This window comes from Mus musculus, chromosome 5 (assembly GCF_000001635.26).
Source record: "Mus musculus strain C57BL/6J chromosome 5, GRCm38.p6 C57BL/6J".
Lineage (NCBI taxonomy): Eukaryota > Metazoa > Chordata > Mammalia > Rodentia > Muridae > Mus > Mus musculus.
Window position 1 is genome coordinate 111,554,694 of NC_000071.6, and position 7,565 is coordinate 111,562,258.

At 55.1% G+C, this 7,565-nt stretch overlaps 1 long non-coding RNA gene across 2 annotated transcripts; it reads right to left on the bottom strand.

Annotated features, from left to right (window-relative positions):
• Positions 1-2,526: 2,526 nt before the first annotated feature.
• Positions 2,527-7,319, bottom strand: Gm36274. 2 transcript variants are annotated; one of them, XR_880576.2, is made up of 3 exons: positions 7,115-7,319; positions 2,843-2,941; positions 2,527-2,588 (listed from the first exon to the last, which is right to left on the bottom strand). It is a non-coding gene; the product is annotated as a predicted gene, 36274 (long non-coding RNA). The 2 variants fall into 2 exon arrangements; XR_389523.2 differs by lacking the exon at positions 7,115-7,319 and adding an exon at positions 3,156-4,057.
• Between the last annotated feature and the right edge of the window lie 246 nt (positions 7,320-7,565).

The following is a 7,565-nucleotide window of genomic DNA, read 5'->3' on the forward strand; positions in this document are numbered from 1 at the left end:
CAGGCTCCATAAGCTCCCTTGTCCTCCTTGGACCCCATTTCCTCTAATAGCACAGGGAGATGGGGCTTGTGGGGCACGGGAAGGCTTGCTGCCTTGTAAGATGTTTTGGCTGTTATTTTGGTGGGGAGATCAGGCCTCGTGTGCAGAGATGGGGACTCTCTGGGTAGTCTCTGGAGCGGCCCCCTTGGCCCCTGTGAACGGGGAGCTGCAGGGGTGCAGACTCTGAGAAGCAATCCGTGAAATCTGGGCGCACGCGGAGCCACAGAGCAAGGGCTGGGTGGATGCAGAGGGGCCTTTGATGGGCTTTTGGGCTGCGTAATTAACTGTAACCGAAATATTATTTGATCTTTTATGTGGAAAATCAAATTGTGTTGTGTCAGACGGGCATAAATACACCACGGTTTGCGCTGCTGGGCCCTCCCCGCCGGCGGCCCCCCCGCCCCTCAGCCATGGAAACACAATTCTCGCCTTTTAAACTCGCCTTTGTCTGGCCCTGAAAGGCTACATTGTCCAGAGGAAGAGCGGGCAGGGTTGGGGCCCAGAATGGGGCTGCAGAGGGGTCCAGCCCCAGACAGGGCTGCTGGGGCTCAGCCTCTGTAGCGTCTCTCCCTGGTCTGGGCAACCTTGGGCAAAGAGCCTCATTTTTTCCCCCTGGGTCCTGAGGCCCGAGCCGCCCCCCCAGCCCCCCCAGCCCCCCCCCCCCCCCGTCCTCCTTGCAGAAAGCCATTATGGGGGCAGCCCCAGCTCTGAAAGCAGTTTGACATGCTGGCTGCTACTTTTACACACGTGATGAAGCTCAGCAGGTGACCTGGGTATTGTAGGTCACTCCTCCCTGGAAGCTAGGGAAGGAGAGGAAGGTAGGGGAAAAGGGAGGAGAGGGAGGAGGGGGTACAGCCTAGGATCTGGAACAAGGGTGGGCTCAAGTTACATCAGGGTTACTTAGCAGCTTGATGGCCTCTCTGGGCCTCAGTTTCCCCATATGTAGGGTGAAGGCATCCTCTAACACACAGTAATCTTGCTTCTTCAGCCTTCATAGGGCTGTACCTTGCCTGGGTTTTAGTGAAACATTTGCAGTGCTGGAGATGGATGCAGAGACCTCAGCCTGGTGAAACAGGCACTGTGTCCTGTTCTAGTCCTGTGGGGACCTTGCTGGCTCGGCAGAACTTACTTTTCTAGAGATTTCTGGCCCCTCCTCTGTTTTCTCCTGTGTCCTGTCTCAGCAGCTCTATATTCCCTGTGAGGAGCCCAGTAAGCTCTCAGATGTAGCTTCTCAGAGGCTGGAACAGCACCAGGCACAGAATGCGCAGCCTGGAGTTGGAGCCGCATTTGCACCCAGAGCAGTCTGGCTCCAAGACCCAGGTTCTTCTTCAACCCCAAGACAGAGGTCTCATTCCTCCCCCCACCCCACCCACTACAGGAAAAACTGGGACCAGGCTGGAGGAATCTGAGATGGCCTAGTGAAAACACCGTGAGTTGGAGCCAGGCCAAACCAAACATCCTGGAATTAAAAAAATAAACATGGGAGAAAGAGAGCGAGAGCAAGCGAGAGCGAGTGAGCGAGAGAGAGAAAGAGAGAGAGAGAGAGAGAGAGAGAGAGACTGGGGAGGGAGGGAGAGGGTGATTGTCTGAACCTGTAACTCTGACTTCAGTAGTAGAGGGGCCTTCTCTCTGTTGGGGGTGCTAGGCTTACAGATCTCAAAGAGACCAGAGACCGTACTTCAGGAAAAAATGGAGGCGTGGGGGGGCACCTTAGGAAACTGAGCCTAGCTCACACCCATCTCCAAAAGCTCAGCACTAACTAGTACTAGCTGGATATGGTGGGGTGGGAACTCCATGTACCTAGTACCTTCCCTGTGCACTCAAGGAGGTCTTCAGTGCAGGCAGCTCTCCTGGGCTCTTGTCTGACCCCACAGCACCGAGGTGGGAATCTGGATTTTATGTGTCTATGGAATTCTTCTAAAAGTTTGTTGGGGGGGGGCTGGAGAGATGTCTCAGCAGTTAAGAGTGCTTGTAGAATACCTGTCCCCAGCATCTATCTGCATGACCGCTCACAACCCTCTATAATTCCAGTTCCGAGGGACCCGATGCCCTCTTCTGGCCTCCGTAGGCACCAGCCACACACATGGTACACACATGTACTTGCAGGCAAAATGCTCATACACACAAGATAAAAATAAACGAACCTAAAAATAACATTTTAAACTTTTAAGATAAAGGTTCTTTGGGGAGGGGGGGGGTTGTCAAGATGGTTCATCTGCGGTCAGGCTTAAGAGAACTCCCAAAAGTTGTCCCCTGATTTCCACAGGCGGACCCGTGAAATGAGTGTTCCTGTGGGTATGCTCATGCAAAAACACACATACACACTAAATGAATTAACCATGTTTTAATATATTACTTGGGCTGGAGAGATGGTTCAGTGGTTAAGAGCACTGGCTGCTCTTCCAGAGGACCAGGGTTTGATTCCCAGCAACCACATGGTGTCTCACATCCATCTGCAACTCCAGTTCCAGGGGATCCAACACTCTCTTCTGACCTCTACAGGTACTAGGCACACATGTGGTGCACAGCCATGCATGCATGCCCAACACCTGTATGTGCAAAATAAAAATAAAAGCTTTAGAAAAGAATCCTTTGGATTCCAAAGGAAATTGAATCGTTTCTAACCCCCTAAGAGAATGGGGCTTCTGAGAGGGGATGAGTCAGCTTAGTACAGAGAGAAACTGAGGCACCAGGAGGAAGCTGAGGTTCCGGGGGATCAGGCCCCTCAAGGACACAAGAGCTAAAGCCCACAAGGCTCACAGTGTGACAGGGTGCTGAGTCCCCCCAAAAAGCCCAGGGTCACCTGGCAGCTCAAAGTTGGCCTGGGGCTGCCTGCCATTAGATGATATCCTCAGGGACCGGGCATCCTCAGATTAGCTTCCCATTGTCCTTGAGAAGCCAGCTGCAGGGGAACAGACACCAGGGGTTAGGGTTTAGGTATGCAATGTTCTGCAGATCTTCTCCTCAAAGGGCCCTGCAGGAGCACCTGATGGGGGGAGGCTTCCAACACCCACATCTCTGGGGCCCTGCAGGCAGTAATTCTGGTGTTTCCCAAGGCTTGCTCCTTTCTGGGGGGGGGCGGGGGCTGGGAGGTGCACAGCATCAGATATGCATACCTATGAACTGTCTGGGGCAGGCAGAGGTGAGGCCTCCTTGGCCTGCTGCAGATGCACAGCTCAGGGAGTCTTAGGGTGCCCCTGGCAACTGGCTTCTTCTCAGACATTTGGGCAGGGTGGTGGTGACAAGGCTCATTGTTGGGCAACTCCTGCATGCTTGTGTGCAAGTCTGAGGTGGACATCAGCCACAACTCCTGTATGCTTATGTGTAGGCCTGGGGTAGAGAGACATTAGCAACCTCAGTTGCTCTCTGCTTTTCTTTTGAGGCAAGGTCTCACTGGACCTGAAGTTCCTGAATTCAGCCAGACTGGCTAGCACTGGGAGCCCCCTGTCTCCACCTCCCCAGTGACTTGTTTCTAAAATGATGTTAATTGAGGGGTGAACACTCAAAGGTATGGGCGGGAGAGAAACCAAGCCAGCACACAAAGCCATGATCCCTAACACAAAAGCTGTTGCAACAACTTGCCCAAGGTCACACAGCAAGTGAAGGAGAGAGACAAGACCCAGATAAAGGTTTCTAAACTCCAAGTCTGAGCTTCCTCACCACCCCAGAACTGGGTAAGATTTGCAGGTTGTGAAGACAGAAGTCGGGGTCTTCCCGCTGGAGTCCATCCTCAGAGATTCTGCATGTGTGGGCACCATTTACCTTTCGGTTTCAGAGACAGGCTCAGAAGGCTCCTTCCAGCATGCATTCTGGGGTCAACATCACAGTCCCCTCTGCTCCCACATGGAGACACACCTCAGCTCTGCTCCTCTGACTGGTGCCTTTCTCTGAGGACCACCACAACAGAGGAGACACTAGAGGTGGTCAGGAAGAGAGTGGACACTTGTCCCTTATTCTAAGAGCCTGGCACTTGTTCTCATAGCCTGATGAGTCTAGGTCAATTGCCCAGCAGGGAGAAAGTATGCAATCCCAGGAGGCAAAGGAACAGAAGCGGGCTCTGGGCTCTGGGCTCTGGGCTCTGGACTCTGGGCTCTGGGGTCTGGGGTCTGGGTCTGGGTCTGGGGTCTGGGGCCTGGGGCCTGGGGTCTGAGGTCTGGGGTCTGGGTCTGGGATCTGGGGTCGGGTCTGGGTCTGGGGATCTGGGATCTGGTATCTGGGGTCTGGGGTCTGGGTCTGGGTCTGGGGATCTGGGTCTGGGTCTGAAGTCTGGGTCTGGGGTCTGGGGATCTGGGATCTGGGGTCTGGGTCTGGGGTCTGAGGTCTGGGTCTGGGGTCTGGGTCTGGGAATCTGGGGTCTGGGCTCTGGGGTCTGGGGTCTGGGGTCTGGGCTCTGGGGTCTGGGGTCTGGGTCTGGGGTCTGGGGTCTGGGGTCTGGGTCTGGGGCCTGGGGCCTGGGGCCTGGATCTGGGGTCTGGGGTCTGGGGTCTGGGTCTGGGGATCTGGGGTCGAGGTCTGGGTCTGGGTCTGGGGATCTGGGATCTGGGATCTGGTATCTGGGGTCTGGGTCTGGGGTCTGGGGTCTGGGTCTGGGTCTGGGGATCTGGGGTCGGGGTCTGGGTCTGGGTCTGGGGATCTGGGATCTGGTATCTGGGGTCTGGGTCTGGGGTCTGGGGTCTGGGGTCTGGGGTCTGGGTCTGGGTCTGAGGTCTGGGTCTGGGGTCTGGGGATCTGGGATCTGGGGTCTGGGTCTGGGGTCTGAGGTCTGGGTCTGGGGTCTGGGGTCTGGGGTCTGGGTCTGGGTCTGGGGTCTGAGGTCTGGGTCTGGGGTCTGGGGTCTGGGTCTGGGGTCTGGGTCTGGGAATCTGGGGTCTGGGTCTGGGTCTGGGTCTGGGGTCTGGGTCTGGGGTCTGGGGTCTGGGGTCTGGGGTCTGGGTCTGGGGTCTGGGGTCTGGGGTCTGGGTCTGGGTCTGGAGGTGGGGAGGGTATTGGGAAAGTGCACTCTGAGAGTGGGCTGTCTGTAAAATTCATGTCTGTAGGCTTAGTGACCATGTCTCCAGCAATAGGGTAGGCAGGACTGGGGTGGGGTGGGGTGCACCTGGGCCTCCCTGACCACCACTGTGGTTTCCTCTCCTGCCTAGGCTCTGCGTTTCTTTCTTGGGTATAATTATTTCACTGACACAGTTATCTGTACCAGAAACTCCCAGAACCTGACTTAAAACAGCAGCCCCCGCCCCAAGAACCCACTGTTTGAACAGGGCTCAGGGGTGCAGCTCCCCCTGGTTAAGCAATGGCTGGGGCTAACCACTGCCTTGGGCTGGCGTGCATCTTTCTTCTCTGCAGGAGACCAGGTTGTAAGTGTAAGTGAGTTTTCCCAGAAGTAAGGCAGAAACACGGGGTGTTGTGAAGGGTGAACCTTTTGCTGTTCCTGATTAGTTAGGACGTCATAAGGACCTGCCTGGGGTTCAGAGGTGAGGACAAAGGCTCAGATTGGTCCTCGTGATGGAGAGGACCACAGGGGTCAACTACAGAAGCCCACCTGTTTGTTTACTGTCTGCCTCACTCACGACACGCCCCCAACTTCTGGACCCGTGCCTGGCAAACATTAGGTAGTTAATAAATGCTTGCTGAGAATTAAAAGGGCTTGTTGAAAATAAGTACAGATAGAATCAAAGACACAAAGGTAGAGGAAAGGGAGGGAGCTCCTTACAACGGAGACCAGAAGCAGAGGGGGTGGGGGTGGGGGTGGGGGTGGGGGTGGGGGTGGGGGTGGGGGTGGGAGATGAAGCGGGGTAGCCTGGTTAGGGCCTGGCAGAGGGCAGCTGACATTCACCCAATCAGAGGCCAAAAAGTCTGGAAGCCTAGGAACAGCCTGTGCTGCTTCAGACTATGTAGCCTCTGGCTGGAGCTCAAGGTCAACCCCAGTGGATGCTTTGTCCAGCGGGGCCCGCCAGCAGCTATGGCCGCTGCCAGCACGAAGCCGGTCCTGCTGTGGTGACCGTGGGGGGACAGGCTGCCACCCTGAGCAGCCATTTCCCCAGAGTCATAGGAGCCACAAGGGAGAATAATGAGAGAGGAATGCGGGTGACATTTTTCTAAGGAGGAGAAATACGGAGTTTTGAGTCAAACTGAAAGATTCATTGGGGTTCAGGGCAAGATGAGGACTCAACTTTTGGAGATCAGAATGCTGGGTACCCAGTTAGTTGAGGTGGTTGCTCAGGCCACACTGCTTCTGTCTGGCTGTTCTAATCATCGTCCCTGCTCCTCCACAAGGGAGACCCCCCACATCAATCCTACATCTGAGTAGAATGGGGTCCCTACCAGCAGGGCGCCTCTGCCCTGGGGAGGGGAAGATGGACAACTCTCCAGCCCTTTCTATTTTCACTTGAGAAAGTTGGCCTGTCCCTTTGTCCATCTGTTACACAGTCTTGCTTCTGACCCCTCCCTCAAGCTCTCGGAGCTCAGGGAACTGAAAGGGACCTTGAGGGTAACTCTATAGGCAGTAGCTGCCCAGCCCACCAGGTCTTCTGGTCCACAGTCAGCTCTAACCACATGGCTGGCCCACGTGCAGGGCTTCGAGGTCAACAGGCAGCTAAGGCTCTGCCTTTAGATCCACCTGACGTCATCCACTGCCAAACTGACGGCAGTTTCTGAATCTCTGATTTGTTAGAAGGATCTTCTGCCTGTGGAGTTGAGGGAGGAGTCTCTGGTTCCCATCTCAAAGTAAACGCTATGACCCCTGTTTCCTGTCACGTGACTCCTGCGCCGTTGGGCTACCTAAGTCTTCCAGCTTTCCTGCAGCCCCAAGGCTCCTCTCCCAACCCTTCATGAGAGGCCTCCAGACTCCTGCCTCCTCCGTACGGAGGCTACTGTCTGCTCTACCCTTATAGCCTCAAAAGCTACCCACACAGCCCAGTTTCCCCACAAGAGTCCCGGGCCTATCCACCATTCTGCTCCACCAACCTCTCCAACCCTCTGTCTATCTCATGGTTAACCCCACCCCTGCCCCAATCATAATTCACTCTCAATTACTGTCCATCTGGCCCTCTCTCACCCTATCCTCAAGACTCAGGTTTACCTCTGTCCCAGTATGCCTCGCTGACCCCGCCTCCCCACGGCATCGAACTCTCCCATCTTGTCAGCTTCCCAGCATCCACCACAGATTTCAGTGTATCTGGAGGCTGGGCTTGTGTTCTTGCCACTTTGACAGGAGGCTGCGCCATAACCAGGGTATTTCAGTCCGAGTTGAACGACGAGAATCATATTCGTTGTGAGCTATGAGGTGTTAGGATTTGGAAATTTGATTATCTTAGGGCAGGGGTCAGGGCCCAAGGTGAACACTGAGCCTTTTTGTCTGTTTTGTTTTGTTTTTGTTTTTCGAGACAGGTTTCTCTGTGTAGCCCTGGCTGTCCTGGAACTCACTCTGTAGACCAGGCTGGCCTCGAACTCAGAAATCCACCTGCCTCTGCCTCCCAAGTGCTAGGATTAAACGGCTTGCGCCACCACTGCTCGGCTCCACGCCACATCTA